At 38.1% G+C, this 16051-nt stretch overlaps 1 long non-coding RNA gene across 2 annotated transcripts in view; it reads right to left on the minus strand.

The window, feature by feature from the left end:
* Positions 1-1027: 1027 nt before the first annotated feature.
* LOC146545082 (uncharacterized) overlaps positions 1028-16051 on the minus strand; it is a 51390-nt gene continuing 36366 nt past the window's right edge. For both annotated transcript variants that reach the window (XR_014881594.1, XR_014881593.1), the window contains exons 5-7: positions 14526-14704; positions 13991-14126; positions 1028-3917 (exon numbers count right to left, since the gene is read on the minus strand). This is a non-coding gene — a long non-coding RNA (uncharacterized LOC146545082). The remainder of the gene's footprint in view (positions 3918-13990; positions 14127-14525; positions 14705-16051) is intronic.

A 16051-nucleotide genomic window follows, 5' to 3' on the forward strand; every position in this document is an offset into this window, starting at 1 on the left:
ACCTCTTCTTAGGACAGATATTTTCAGGTTGGTTGTGTATCACTCAGTCTTGCTGCAGCACTCAAACTTCTGTTATGGCTAAAAATATAGGGAACAGATCAGTGTCATACTGTGAAATAGATAAGGTATTTTATCAGATATGGGAACTATTTAAACTAACTAGCCTTTAGCTGTGTTATTAATTTTTTTCTTAATTAATGATCTCCTAAAAATACTGCATACTTTTTTTATGGTAATGATGTTCATTTGTATTCCAGTGTCCTTCTATAGTGGTGGTAGTGGTAGGAAAGCATACAAATGTAAATATTGTGACTTTATATAAGAATCTACGGAGAACATGACATCTAGAACAAATCATACAGCTGTATTACTCAAGATTTGATGTGCTGAAAATTACATTTTTCTATATTACATTTTTCTAGATTTCTTTGTTGCATTAAATAATCGATCATTAAATGGTCAGATCCCCAAATGCAATGCTTTAGCATTAAAGATGGTGCAGCTAGGCTAGGTCAATCTACCATAAGTGTGGATAGAGCCCACAGTTCAGGAGAGAAAGTACTCCAATAGCCACAATTTATTCAAGATTACCAATGAAACTCAAATTCACTTTTAGAAGATTAAAGCATTTAGAAGAAGCTTGGTTGAGAAGAAAGGATAGATCTAGGGACTGAATGAAGGTAATGGAAAAGAGATTTGGGGAGTGGGAGTGGAATACGAAATTTAAATGATGAACCAGATTTGTACAAGCATTTTCAACCTACTGAGACTTTAAAAGCAGCAAGAAAGAAGAGGTTTCAGTGTTCAGAACAATCCTCTAAGTTCCTGTCTATAGCTTGAGCTACTTCCTTATTTAAATCATCAAGCTAAACTATATAGAATAGAAGCAGTGATATCAATATATACTGAACCTGTAGAATAATATTGGAGCAGTAAATTTACTGTAAAGAAATGTCATGGAAAATGCTAGCAGTGCTTCAGTAGTGGTAAGAGAGTAATACAGCATCAGCGATGTGGTTGTTTAAAAAAAAAAAAAAAAAAATTCCTTTTGAAATTAGTGGGAGTTTTCTTTCCTGTTCAGTGGTCATTGAAAGTAATGGCTTTTGTTGCTTTTAGATTTGGAGGAAAAAAAAAAAAAAAAGGAAATATCATTATTCTTGGTGTGTATTAACTATAGTACATAGCTCTAAGACGATTTAAAATATCTGACTAAATTCAGGAACAGAAAAGGGCAGGCATGTGATTGAGCTTTTTTTTTCTCAAAGCAGCACACAGGAAAGGAGATAAACTTTGCTTCTTGTTCCATGTCTGTGGAGGCAAAATGAGACAGGATCAGAAACAAACACTCTTCTGCAATTGCCGAGACTCAGCATTACACAGAAAATTACTGGCAGGACAAAAATAAAAAATAAAAAATTGAGTGGTGGTTGACAGCTTTATTGACAAGTAGGGAAAGACAGTACCTGGAAAGGACTCCCGTAAGCAGATGATAAACAACTCAAATAGTATTTTGCATGAGTACTTGTTGTAATGTGAATTTGCTTACATAGTTTTTTTCTGTGCATCACTCCCTCACATCTTTCTTGTGTATTGCTTTCTTGGCTCAGGCTGTGCTGCATAGCAGCACTAGTGTGGAGCCTTTGTGGCCAGATGGGGTGAACTGCAATATGCAGTGATGTGAAAGAGCTTAGTGAAATGGGTGGGGGAAACAAAGGAGGCCCAAGAGACAGTTGCTGCTCTGACTAAATGATAAACTGATGTTGATCTGTAAGCACTACAGTGCAGTAGAAGCTTTGTTTCTAGAAGCAAGCCTGACACTTAGAGGAGGAATTAAGCAGAACTGGTATCCTTTCTAAGCACAAAAGGCTCAAAAGTGTACAAGAAAATTGCTTAGAGAACTTCTTGATGTGATAACTTCGAGAATCTTGCTATGCTGGAGATACTTCCATTTGAAACCTGTCATGAAATGAAAAAGCAGGAAAGGTTTTGTGATGTGGCTGGAAATCCACCTTCTGTACACTTTGATCCTGGCCAGGTTGGTGAGCTCTTTGGTCCATACACTCTGCAGATGCATTTTCAAGCACTTGCTCCTCCTGCCAAGCAAAAATCCTAAAAGTAGAACTGCAGCCTTTGTGTGGCAGCAGGGTACCCAGAACTTTAGTGTGCAACAGCCAGCTGAAGCTCTATTCTATATGTTATAAAACTGATTAGCTCACAAGAAAGAAAAGCCAGGCTTTTGCACAGTGACTTGGGAAAGTGATTTTTGTGAAAGGATGTCTGGATTTATACATGTTTGTACTACTCATACATGTATACCTGGATGAGAAAAGAACTTCCTGATTTTTTTCTGCATTTTCTTGTATTTCAGGAAACACATGCTTTCTAGCAAATAGGTATCAAGTTCCAACTCTGTCATAGGCAGGGTTGCCAGCCACTAGATCAAGAATTAGATGAGGCTGCCTGAGGCCCCATCCAACCTGGCCGTGAACGCCTCCAGCGATGGGGCATCTATAGCCTCTCTGAGCAGCCTGTTCCAGCACCTCACCATTTCTTCAGTAAAAAATTTCCCCTCGACAACTAATTTAAATCTTCCCTCTTTCAGTTTAAAAACTATTCCCCCTTGTCCTATCACTATCTATTGTATAAGAAGTTGTTTTCCCTCATGTTTATAATCTCTCTTTAAATGTTGGAAGGTCACAATAAGGTCTCCCTGCACTTTTCTCTGATTTCACTTCTGCAACATTAAGAAATATCACCTTCTCTTGCCATGTTAAATGAATTTATTTCCTTAATTTTCACGATTAACTTAAAATGATTGTTTTATATGAATTTGATCCTATGTTGTTGCATACTGACGTAGTTTCACTGATTTTTCAAGAAAATTACTTTTTCATGTTCATGAGATAAATATTTCTGTACAATGAAAAATGTGGAGCTTCCTTAGCGCTGTTAGTAGAAATGTTAAGCAGTGAATCATCACGAAGATCTGCTCATTTTGCACAAGCATAAGGCAATGCGTTGCCTCCAGGAGCAGGAACTCACTTGCTTCCCAGAACTAGCCCCTTTTCTAGGCAAATCAGGTGAACTGTGGCAGTTGGAGAGCTGGCTTTGAGCGTTGTACAACAGCTTTTCATCCAGATTGCCAGCAGCGATCACTTAGACTGCTGTTACTGGCAGTGTAGAGAGCCTCTCTTGTATTCTATACCAAAATTCAGTGGCTTCTGTTACCATCAGGAATCCATTTGATTCACTACTGAAACAAAGAGAAGCAGAAGAGAGTGGTTTGTGTTTGTTTAATTTTTATTACTACAGTTTATAAAAAAGTATTGCCATTGGCTGGCAGAAAGGGACAAGCAAAGAGTTTTAACTCCTTAACAGGTAGCACAGACAATAGAACTGAGAAATCCCAAAAGTCCCCAAGATGCTGTAGGATGGGAGATAGGGCTGTTGGAGCACGGGTGATAACAGAGCCATGCTGTGCCCTCCTTCACTCCTGTCCTACTGCTGGAGCCACTCATAGCCCCGAGGTCAACTCCAGGTTTGTTGTACAGCTATTTCAGCCTGACACTTCTTAGCAAACACATGCTATCTTTCAGTGTGAAACAGGGCATGATAATTAATGTCCTTTGAGGCTTTATTGGAATAAGAATTTCTTGTGCCATATGCACTGAAGATGGTTTTAGTGATGCATTTTCCCAGAGTGGAGAAAATTCCTTCACATCTATTCCCAACAAAGGAAGAAGTCAGTATAAAACAAACAAACAAAAAAAACCAATGTGGAAATATCTGGGTCATTCTCTCTACCTTAAAAATGAGTGTAATACTGCCTTTTTTTCCAGTTACTGAGGACTTCACTTGACCATCATGATTTTTCAAATATCATCAAGAGTGGCTTGGTCACTATGTCAGCCAATTCCCTAGAATGGAGAAAAAAAAAAAAAAAATTCATACAAATTATGCAGTTGACATTCCTGTATCTGGGGAAATAACATGAGTTGGCACATCTGGAATGCTAGAGATAAGCCTTCTCCTGGGAAAGCCATCCATCTGATTGTGATATTTCCTCTGCCAATAAGTATCTTTGGTTCTTCTTAACAATCCTATGTTCAAATATGAATTAGACATAAATTGCAACATGTATACATGGCTGCTCACAACAATTTGTGTGTTAATCCTGTACACCTGATAACTTTAGATAGATGATCTTAAATCAGCACTTAGAGTGCATATTTTATGCTACAGCACCATCTACAGTAAAGACTAAGAGATCTAGTGGCAAAGTTTGACTATTTTATCAGATATCACATCTTACCATTGGCTTGAAATTATGTTCATGGTTGTTTGTTTTTTTTTTGTTACTTCCAATGATTTTCATTTTCAGTATTGAAACTACTTACTTCTGACTATTTTATAACTTTTGATTTCTTGTCTCTTCTTGTTCCAAGTCATCTTCTCTTGTTTATATGCACATTTCTATTGTTAATAATGTTGTAGTCTGTCTTAACTCTTCCTAATTTCCTAAGACCTGGGAAGTATTCAGGTCACATCAGATCTTAACAAAAGAAACATCTGCAGCTTAACTCTCGAGTTGTGTTTCATGCCTGTTTCTCTCTACTTTCCTCCTTTTGCACAACAGCTACGTTCTTGGTGCCAGATTAGTTGGTTGCCCCAGTGTGTTCAGATCTCTGGTCCACTAGCCATCTACAAGCATATATGTTGTTTCATATCCAAGTTCTATTGAAGGAACAGCTTCATTTAAGAACAATTCTCAGGACTTTTTTTTTCTTGTTCTGTGGAGAAGAACTGGTAAAATTGTTTTTATTTTTCTTCCATAGCATTTAAGTTTCTGCAAATATTTTCTCTCTCCATCTCTAGAGGGCACTATCGGACAAAACAGCTTTCACTCTGGTCTGCCATAACTATTTCACCTGCCTGTCATATCCTTGTAATTATACAATATCATTGTGTAACTTGTAACATACATTTAAATTTAGGATTCCTGTTAGAGTGTAACTTCTGTTGTAACTGTCTGTAGTTTAATATGTCATTCTTAATTGCCAGCTCCTTGTGATCTTTTCTTCAAATTCTACTTAAGGCATAAAAAAAATCATATATTTGTTACTGATTTATAAACCAGTTTACGCTGTGGGATTCAGAGAATATACTAACATAACAAACACTGCCAACTGCCCTGGTTGATCAAAATAAACATCCTAAACACACAATTCCTTATTACTTTCTATCTCAGTAGTAAGAAATATGAGTTCAAGATGAGTGCCTGAGTTGAAATGCTTATTTCTGCACTGTTATTAACCCTTTAGTTCTGTTCTGCAAAGAAAAAAGATGTTCCAAGTGAAACAGAAAGGCAAGGAGGTGCAGAAACATGTATGAACCTCACCCCAGTATCACACAGTGAAACATCTTAACCAAATGCAGTTTCAGGAAATTATTTTCCTCCTGACTATACAGTGTAGTCTTAGATGATTAATTTCATACTTTCTACTGTGACAAATCTTCAGTTTGACCTAAGAAACAGATGGAATTAAAATTCCAATCCTATTTAATTTAAGAGAAAAGTTCAACGTATGGAAAGACTCTGTTGTAAGTTGGAATAATGATTCCTCACAAGCAACCTTCACAGTTAATAACTTTACCTCATGAGTGTCAGAAAAGTATTGGCAAAGCTAAGGAGGAGCTTTAAGAGCTGTACTGGTGGCCTAACGTGGACTCTTAAGTGGAATAATTCCTGAAGGCATGAGTAATGTAACATGCGTTTGAAACTATAAAACAGCTGCTGCACAGTTTGCTCCTTTTTTTGCAATAACTTTAGCAGAAGGTTCGTGAATCGAGAAGCTAGCCAACACTTCCTGTAAATCAGGTAGGGCAACAGAGATGTCTGAAAATTTTTAAATCATCTGTAATTTCTAACTGCTACTAACTGGATTGACATGTATTTCAGTTTTTCTGTTTTGTTTTTGTTTTGGGGAGGGAGGGGGCAGAGGTGAGCTGGTGTGTGTATGTGTGTGTTTTATTTTTTAAATGCAAGTCATTTTCAACAGTTTTCTCAATCACAAAGTCTTCTCAGGAGTGTTAGTTAATTTTTATCTCTCTTCTAATTATAAAGAAACAGTGGTCTTTTGTACACTTGAGTGAGAAGAATTCTTTATATGCAGCTTGTTCACTTAATGACATGTAAAGTTTAAGGCAATTAAAAATGGTTAAGCTGCATGGTCTGATTTGCTGTATCTGACATACCATTCATCTTTGTACAGTTACCCTTAAATTAGTTCCTACAAGTTATGATAAATCCTGTAACTTACAATTGAGCTAAGCTTTCTGTTCTTTTCACAGCTGAAAATCAAATAAGAAAATGGTGAAGAATCTGTATGACTGGAATAAACCTCTTCACAGAATCACCAAGGTTGGAGAAGACCTTAAAGATCATCCAGTCCAACCATCCACCTATCACCAATAGTACTTACTCTTGTCCATCCTAATCTCATGCTGGTGCTGCCTTTCCTGTATTTTACACTCTAGGGTTCCTGCCATTATTCTACCTGCTGCCTTTTGTTCTTGCCCTGCCTCTAAATGGGAACAGGGTGGCATTTCAGCTTTAATTTCACTTAATATCTCATTTGTAGACTGATTGTGCCTTCTTAGCTGTGAATTAGTTATGACTGGGAGACAATAGAAGAGGTATCTGTTAATTCATGGATAGTAATCTCCATCTGTTAATATGACTATGCCTTTATTTTGAATGTCATTCTTTGGCTTCAGGTTTTGGTTGTTGCTTACCTTTCTGGCTACATTTTCTTCTCATGGAGGTATTAAGATTTGGTTAAGAAGTCTCAGACTTTTTCTTTCTTTTTTTAACATTAAAATAGCTGATTTTTTTTAATATTCAGAAATTATTTTTGTAGTCCTCAACTAATTTTTGAAGATCTGTTTGCACTTGTTCTACTTTTTTTTTTACTTTTTTTTTTTTTTAAAGGCTGGCAGTACTGAGTATAGATAGAAAGTAATAAATGGGTATACTCTTAGTAGTGGTCTAATTAACAAGAGATTATGAAGATAATACTATATTTGGTAACTTGAAGTAAGCTCATGGCATAATTTGTAATTCCAAAGGGAATTACTTTCAGACTTGAAACACAACCTCCAAAATCATGACCAAGCTGTACTTTTGTTTCTACAGAGTACATGCACACATTTTACTGTTTCAGAATCCTTCTACTTTTATCTGTTATAGCTTCCTTTATAGTGCTTCTTACAGCTGTGAAGTATGGAATCATAGATTCCTTAGAGTTGGAAGGTCCCATTAGAAGTCACCTAGCCCAGCATGCCTGCAAGCATCAGGGACATCCACAGCTGGATCAGATTGCCCAGGGCCTGATCCAGCCTTGCCTTTAAAGTCTCCAGAGACAGGGCATCAACCACATCACTGGGCAAACTGTTCGGGTGCCTCACCACCCTCACTGTAAAAGACTTTTTCCTTATATCTAACCTAAGCCTACCCTTTTTCCTCTTTGATCTTGAAGCCATTTCTCCTTGTTCTTCCACCACAGACCCTGCTAAAGAGTCTGTCTGTCTCCTTTTTTCTTGTAGCTCCTCTTTAGGTACTTAAAGGCTGCTATCAGAACTTCCTGGAGCCTTCTCTTTTCCAAGCTCAACAGCCTCAACTCTCTCAGCTTGTCCTTTTAGGAGAGGTGTTCCACCCCTTGGATCATTTTTGTGGCCCCCCTCTGGGTGTGCTCCAACAGGTCTATGTCTCTCCTGCACTGAGGACTCCACACCTGGACACATACTCCAGGTGAGATCTCACCAGTGCATACCTCAAAACAAGATCATCTGGGGCAAGAAAGTCTGGAAACACCCTGAAGATATATTAAAAAAAAAAATCCTAAAGGTATCATACATTATTTTACATAGGCATTTTCCACAGATGATTATTTTTATCGTCAGAAGTTTATTTAATTGATAATCATGCCAAAACAAAAATGTAAAGATTTCTTTGCATGACAAATTTCAATCTACTGTAAACAAAATATTTTAAGGTTACAACAGGCAGCTGTGTTTCTTCAGGGTTTATACAAAGGCATTGTTGAAGTTATAGGCACAGCTATGCATTTGCATAGGGACAAAAACAATAAAAATATTATTTTCAAGTTTTTCAGCATTCTTATTTCAGGTGATAAATCCATTGTGAGAGCTTGGAACCAATGGTAAATAAACCTATTCATTCTTATTTCAAGGCAAAAAAAAAAAAAAAAAAAACATATTTTGTTTCCTCTCAGTGTTGATATTTGTGTTCACATTGATTCTCTGTGCACCTGTCCTAAAGCTTTCTTGTTCTTGAGCTGCTTCTCCACTACTGGGAAAACAAAAAGACTATTTGATGGAGTGGTTTCAATGAAAAATCTACATGAGGTACTTCTTGGAAGAGACTGAGACAGGGGAAATAGAAGGGGTTTGTGACCTCTCTGGAAGAACATGGACACATCTGGGAGGCGACTCATTTGTCTGCCTTCTGGGGTGCAGACTTGCTAAGGCAGAAAAGCAGATGAAAGGCAGTCTGCAAGATTTTTCTTTGTATCGTGACAAGTCAGGAAGCTGGAGATGACTGCTGTCGCTGTGCTTTCAGAAGCACAGGCAGAATGTTAAAAAATCACTGCAGTGGCTCAGTTTTCTAAGACTGCATCAAATACTATACTTAGGCCTGTCTGGTACAGTGGTTTCAGACTTATTCTGTGCCCTGACAGCAAATGATAGGCTAGGAGAGTTAGGAGACAATGACCTGCCCCTGCTCTACACTGCGACCTTCCACCTTCTGCTGCTCTTTCCTGTGTCTGGTGTCTTGGGTTTCACAGCAAGTAGAGGAAAAAGCTTGGAGAAGCCTGAAGTGCTTTGTTCCCCTTGCCAGTGTAGGTCCTCAGGCTGTGATATTCCTTCTGTTAGGTAGAATCCACATACATAAATGATTTTTTTGTATTAAAACTTGAGTTTTCTCACCTGTTATCACAAGAGAAAACACCAGAGAAAGCAATGCTAAGCCCCATTGATTTGGCACAACAGATCTTTTCCAAAACAGCAGTTGCAACTCTACTCTTCTGCATCCACAACAAATTCAAAATCCGCCACAATGCCTCCTCCAATCTCTGCCCTTTGGGAAGCTATAGCCAGTTCGTGGCATAGGCTGTAAATCTGAAAGGTCCACGGTAAGATTAAAGCATGTCTTACCAGGCTTTTCAGTATAGGTATATAAATATATAAATATATATATATATATATATATATATATATATATATATATAACAAATTGAATTAAGAGTAAATTACCACTATCTTTCAAGACATCTTTGATTAATAACTGTCTCATCCTAACTCGTGAAGTCTCAGTTTCATAATGAAGTATCATGTTAGTATACTTGAATAAATATCACAGTATTTCTGCTGTAATATGTTCTCAGAATTTTTTGTGAAAACTCCTCAGTATTTCCTGCATGGACCATAACTTCTGCTGAACAACAGCATTGGAAAGACTGCTGAGCTCGGGTGAATTCTAAATTTGACATAAGATAGAGGAGGGCTAACTTTACAAGATGAGTAAATAGATTGCTTTCCCAGTAAAGTGCTTGTTTACTTTATTCTGATCTTAGCTGGTTTTAGCTGACAATCACTAGACAATTTTATGCCTTATTTTGCAAGATTAATAAGCCATGTTCTCTCAGAAACCATTTTCTCATGTAGTTACTTACTGACTTTAATTCAGTTAACTGCTTACCTTGGATTAGGGATTGATATCCACTACCTCATTGTTGCAGTACCTCATAAAATCCTCTCCAATTTATTATCCAACATGATCAGACTTATTCTGTTTCTGAGGCTGTGCTGCCCAGAACATGTTCTCCAACATTTAAATTACACCCTCTTTCCCAAGAACATTGTTGCATTCGGCTGCATCTAAATACGCATTATCCAATTAATTCAACTGGCTGTGCAACCAGATTTGCTCCAGGAAATGTATCTCCCTTACTAATTGTTGTTAGCCTGTCAGGTAGCTCAGCACCACAGAGCTGCTTGCTAACTACCCCACAACAGAATGAGAGAGAGAACTGGAAATAAAATAGAACTTGTAGGTTGATATAAAAATTATTCACTAAGACAGAAAAGGAAAAATGGAAACAAAACTACAGTAATAACGATACACACCTGCAGTGTAATTACTCACCACCAACTCAATACTCAATACTCAATACTCAAGCTAATAATACAACTGTTGGAAAACCAACCATGTACTAGGAATGCAGCATCTTGTCTCCTACCAACCTATAGCCAGCCCTTCTCCAAGCAGCCATAGCCCAACACCCCAAACAACTCCCTGTAGCTTTCTGCCCTTCCACATTATGTTTGATGGTAATGAAATAACCTTTTGCCCAACTAAGGCCAGCTGTCCTGGCTCTGCCCTGTTCCTGCTGCCAAGCTATAAAGGCAGTGGCTCTTCCATGCTGTTGGCCTGGCTTTGAGTGTTTTCCCATTGCTTATCAGTGCTAAAACCATTGGTGTGTTATTAATGCTGTTTCATCTGAAATCAGGTTGCTATTGTTTTTCACTGTACCAATTTGGTGTGAAATGCAGTTATGCCAGCATGGCTTTGTACTGCTAATAGTTTTCTTCAGGATAATAGGAAGCCAAAAATCTTTTCATAAAGAATTCTTTTCCAAGTGTGCCTAATGGGTAACAATTAACCGTTTATGCTAATCTTTTAAGGGTAATTATCTTAATGTAGACTTGGATAAAACGTTTAGCAATATAATCTCAAGTAATATGCAGCATTATATCAGCTGACTTCTAGTAATTTAAATATTAAACTCTTCATAAATCAAATCCGTAATAATACAGTGATAACTTTGTTTAATTGGGATCATCTGATAGCTATAAAAATGTTGAATTACTTTAATTAGGTTACAATCCTTTAATTCCTTTGTATCAAATTTTTGCATGAGCACTTTAAAAACATAGGAAACAGTAAGCTTGAGATTTGCAAGGAGAGTTTTTTTATCACAGTGGGAAATCTCCTCAGATACTCGCTCAGGATTTCTAGACATCTGTCAGCATAGTAGGACCTCTGGCCTTAAGATCTGTAGATCAGGTATGCACACTGCAAAACCTTAGACCACCACTGCAGCATCAAAACAACTCACAGACCTGATCCTGACCTACTAAACACATTACGTCCTTATGTGTGAACATGCTGGATTTACACTGAAAGAAATTATACAGGACATACAGAGCTTGTCTGATGCTTCCTCGACATGGTGAGCTCTTTGAAGTGCTGTACATAGCATGCTCACAGATACTGCTCAGCAGCAAATTTAAGCAGAACTTTGGACTTGTTGCTGTCAGCTATAGGGTCTTAATACACTTTTGAGGGAAGTGATTGCATGAAAGCATCACCGGAAGACTTTGCTTGCGAATTTCCAGGAGGGAGTTGCGCTAATGTACACTTCAGTGATCCTGGACAAAAGAATAGATCTTGGAAAGCTGTGACCTGTCAATTCAAGAGAGCAACTCTGAAGCTTTAATTCACATCAACAAATGACCAGACTCCCTATGCTCTGTTTTCATTTTCAGATAAGAGAGAAGCTAATGAAATGTACTCGCAATAAGAAGGTAGAATGAATAGCCAGGGTAACTAATTGAGGCACTGATTTAGCTGCAGAGGGATCTGAATATTGGCAAACAGCATCAGTGGGAAAACACAATCTACTTTTCTTACGTGATGTGCTTAAATTCTTTCTGCAGTCAGCTTTTAAGTCTTCTATAAAGAAAAATTAAACTAATATACCTTAGTATCTTATTTCTCTTATTGACGTAACTGAAAATGCCTCCATACCCTTGCAAGGCAAACAGCTAGCTTCCTTAAAGCAAAGTGTCAGACAAGGACTGCAACTCTTTTCTTTCTCAAGGATTCAATCCTTTCTTCCAAGGAAATGCTGTAACAGCTGGCTTCTGGGTTGTCTGCACTCCTTTGGCTGGTGTGGAGCCAAAAGTTCAGGAGTGAAAACTTGTGAGAGGAGGAAGGCAAGTGAGAGGGAGTTCAGCACTGACTGCAGGGAAAAGACATGAGCCTTCTTCCCCTGATGGAATGTGCCAGGAGAGATAATATGGTTTCATGGAATGAGAAAATTTTCAAATTTTGATCCTGAATAATTATTTTTTAAAAATTCAGTGGATCACTGCTGTCATTGGCCTACCCTTTGTAAGACATTCATTTCCTTGGGAGATAAAATAATTGAACTTCATACAGTAGAGCAAGGCAGTGCTGCAGTGTTTGGAAAGCACCTGTCAGACAAGTTGTCAAGGTTATCCCACCAATTTTATTCAATGACTGTTAGAAAATTTGATGGATTTATTAAGGAAATGAGATTTTTCAGTTAATTTATGGTGCTGTTAGTAAAATCTTCCTGGGATTAGGCCTGAAATTGATATATTTGAACAAGTTCTATAAAGAATGCACATGAAAACTCAGGCACATTTAGCACTTAATTATCACAAGGTGTTTCAAGAAGGTGACATTTTATTGCTTTTTGTCATAGTGTTTTCTCTCTACAGAGGTGTAATTTCAGTCTAATTCCTGATAAGTCCAAAGTGTTGATAAAAACCTCAGATCACAGCCACTCTATGCTGCTCTAAGTCTTTTAGATCACCTGATATCCACATTTTGCATTTCTGATTCCAGTTCTGTAACAAATAGGGGAAAATAAGCTTGTGAAATAAACACGAGGTCTGCAATGAGAACAAATCCCTGAAGAGATTTCAGAGATGCCACACATGAAAACAGTCTTCAATAAATACTTCAACACAACCAATTGATTATCAGCACAGTGTAGATCTAAGCTATTGCCTGAGTTTTTGCTCTTACAAGCAGCCTACAGAACAATGAATTTCATTTACTTTTTAAAAGGAGTGCCATTAAAAGTTGGCGTCTCAACTAAAAAAAAAATCAAGCAAGTTATGAATGTTTTGACCAGATTTCTTCTGAAAAAATGGTAACTCGCTTAAATTAAAACTCCATATAGGTGTATGGGTGTTCAATTTTTGTGAAAAGTTTGCTTTTGAGGTTATTTGACATCCACAGCAGCATCTCTGTGCAAGAAAGCCTGATCCTGAAATAGAAGCTGAGTCTCTTTTTGGTCTCTGGCTACAGTACATGAGAGACATGCACTAATAGAGCAGTGCAAAAAGAACTGCTCAGTTCATGTAGTCTGAATCAAATTAGGTTCAAAGCAGCTAATTGATTTGTAAATGACACAAAAAATTGACTATCAGTGAAAAATGCATTCACAATCAATGTCAGCAATAAAACAGATAAACCACAACAGTAGACGCATATGTACTGTCAATTAACACCTAGAAAATTTTGGGTGCTCATTTATAATTAATTCCAAAAAAAGTTGTAATCCTACCTGAATACACATGTACGCACACAGGTGTATACACTGGGGCTTGTGTTACTCTGCCACTCCCCTTTCTCATATGATATCATCTGTGGCTGCCCTGCTGCATGCTGAACACTATGCTTACTGTGTGCAAAGATCACACCTAAGAGATACTGCCTTACCCCGGTGTTAGTCTCCTCTTTGTCTCAGTTCTGAATCATGACATGAATGAGGTACGTAGCAGTTTCATAGAATCATGGGTTGGAAGGGACCTTTAAAATCATCTAGTTCCAACCCCCTGCTTTAGGCATGGACACCTAACCCTAACCCTAACCCTAACCCTCTAGACCAGGTTGCTCAAAGCCCGATCCAGCCTGGCCTTGAATGCTTCCAGGGAGGGGGCATTCACAACCTCACTGGGCAACCTGTTCCAGTGTCTCACCACCCTCACAGTAAAGAATTTCTTCCTAATACCTAGTCTAAACCTATCTTCTTCCAGTTTAAAACCACTTCCCCTTCTCCTGTTACTACATGCCCTTATATATGCATACCTGGGAGACCTGGCAACGCAAAATGTAGATACTAATCACAGGTATGTTCTGGAGGTGAGATTTTCCCAACTGCTCTTCTTGATCATGGAGCTGCTGTAGTTGTGAGGCTCATAGGATTTTAGAAGAAACACGATATCTGAAATTTAGATTAAAAGAAACCAATTAGATGACAAGAAAAAACAACTATTGATGAATGCATTCAGATTCTCAGAAGGTCTCTAATATTTACTGTCATGGTAGCGGGATCGATGCCCGCATTCTCTTTAAGAATGTCAGTGGTTTACGGGCTGGTTCGGCCCAGTTCCGTGACTAGCGGGGCAGAGGGATTTTGCAAAATCCGCGCCTCTGGAAAAAGGGAACTGGGGACCCCAAAATAATTAAAAACAGCGGCAACGATCTGAGGAGAAACAAACTAATTTACTAAATATAGTATCAGAATGCAGGATAACACACTATAATGCAATATAATTAGAATTGAAACTAATAAATCAAATATAGTGAGAGAGAGAATGTCTGAAAGGTAGATAGGCCTTACCACAACGCTGAGGTGAGATGCGCAGTCTAGTTGAGCAGCAGGAAGAGAGAAGAAGAGCTGACGAAGAAGCACAGACGAAGAAGAGCGCATCAGGTGACCTTACCAGAAGTTATATCTCCTCTCTGACTGCAAAGCTCCCTGGGGAATGTAGTTCTTCTCTTCCAGACAGGTACCTGGAACTGGAGCATAAACACCTTAACTCCCAGTGCACTACATGATGTTATGAGGTGGAATCAATAATCATAAAGCCATAACATTTATTATTTATTTATTTATTTATTTATTTAAAGGGAATCTGGGAACTGTCTTGAGAAATTATATATATACACATAGGACCAAGAATTAGAGAATGCTTGTGTATTTAATTGTGAACAACCAATAACAGGAGCAGGAAAACTAGAAACTTCTCAGTAAACTACCCTCCTTCCTAGAGTTAGACTTACGTTAGCTTACTTCTGTGTTCTGTTTGCAATTTGTGCTGCAAATGTCCAGATTCAATGGAGAAAAATCAAAAGAAAATCAGCCCTAACTTTTCTATTACTCTTCCAGCTGCACAGCACTAGAAATTGTGGTGCAAACATCCTCAAATTATGTGAAGTTAAAACCGTAATGTCTTAAAAATCATAAATAACATAATTCTGCTAAAGTATTTTCTGCATTTTGTATTTCATCCAAAAGAATCACAGAATCATAGAATTGTAGGGGTTGGAAGGGACCTCCAGAGATCATCGAGTCCAACTCCCCTGACAAAGCAGGTTCCCTAACTAGGTCGCACAAGTAACAACATTACTCTTCTCTACACAGACTCATTTTGTGCTATGTGGGTGCTAGATCAAGAGGAAAAAATTGTTTCTGGCAGTAAAACAGAATTTCAGTATCTAAAAGGGGGTTATGAGAAAAAGTCACAAAATCATGGAATTGTTAAGACTGGAAAAGACCTCTAAGATTATCCAGCCCAACTGTTCATCTACCACAAATGTTGTGCACTAAATCATGTCCCTTAGTACCACATCTACACATTTCTTGAATACCTCCGGGGACAGTGACTCAACCACATCCCTGGGCAACGTGTTCAGTGCTTGCCCTCTTTCAAAGATTAAGTTTTTCCTAACATCCAACTTGAATCTCTTCTGGTGCAACTTAAGGCCATTCAGAAGGGGACAGACTCTTTAGCAGGGTCTATTGTGATGGAGAAAGTTTTCATACTAAAGGACGGGAGCTTTATTCTGGATATAAGGAAGAAGTTTTTTACAGTAATGGTGGTGAGGCACTGGAACAGCTTTCCCAGAGAGGTGTGGATGCCCCATCCCTGGGCACATTCAAGGTCAGGCTGCACGGGGCTCCAAACAACCTGATCTAGCTGTACGTGTCCCTGTTCACTGAAGGGAGTTAGACTAGATGATCCTTAGAGGTCCCTTTCAACTCAAACGATTCTGTGATTCTGCGAAAGCAATTTCACAGGTAGGTGCTTTAGAATGTGTTTCAAAGTTTCCTTCACTGTTGTTACGATAACAAATAAGACAATC

The sequence above is a fragment of the Meleagris gallopavo genome, chromosome 2 (assembly GCF_905368555.1).
Source record: "Meleagris gallopavo chromosome 2, MGAL_WU_HG_1.1, whole genome shotgun sequence".
Classification (NCBI taxonomy): domain Eukaryota; kingdom Metazoa; phylum Chordata; class Aves; order Galliformes; family Phasianidae; genus Meleagris; species Meleagris gallopavo.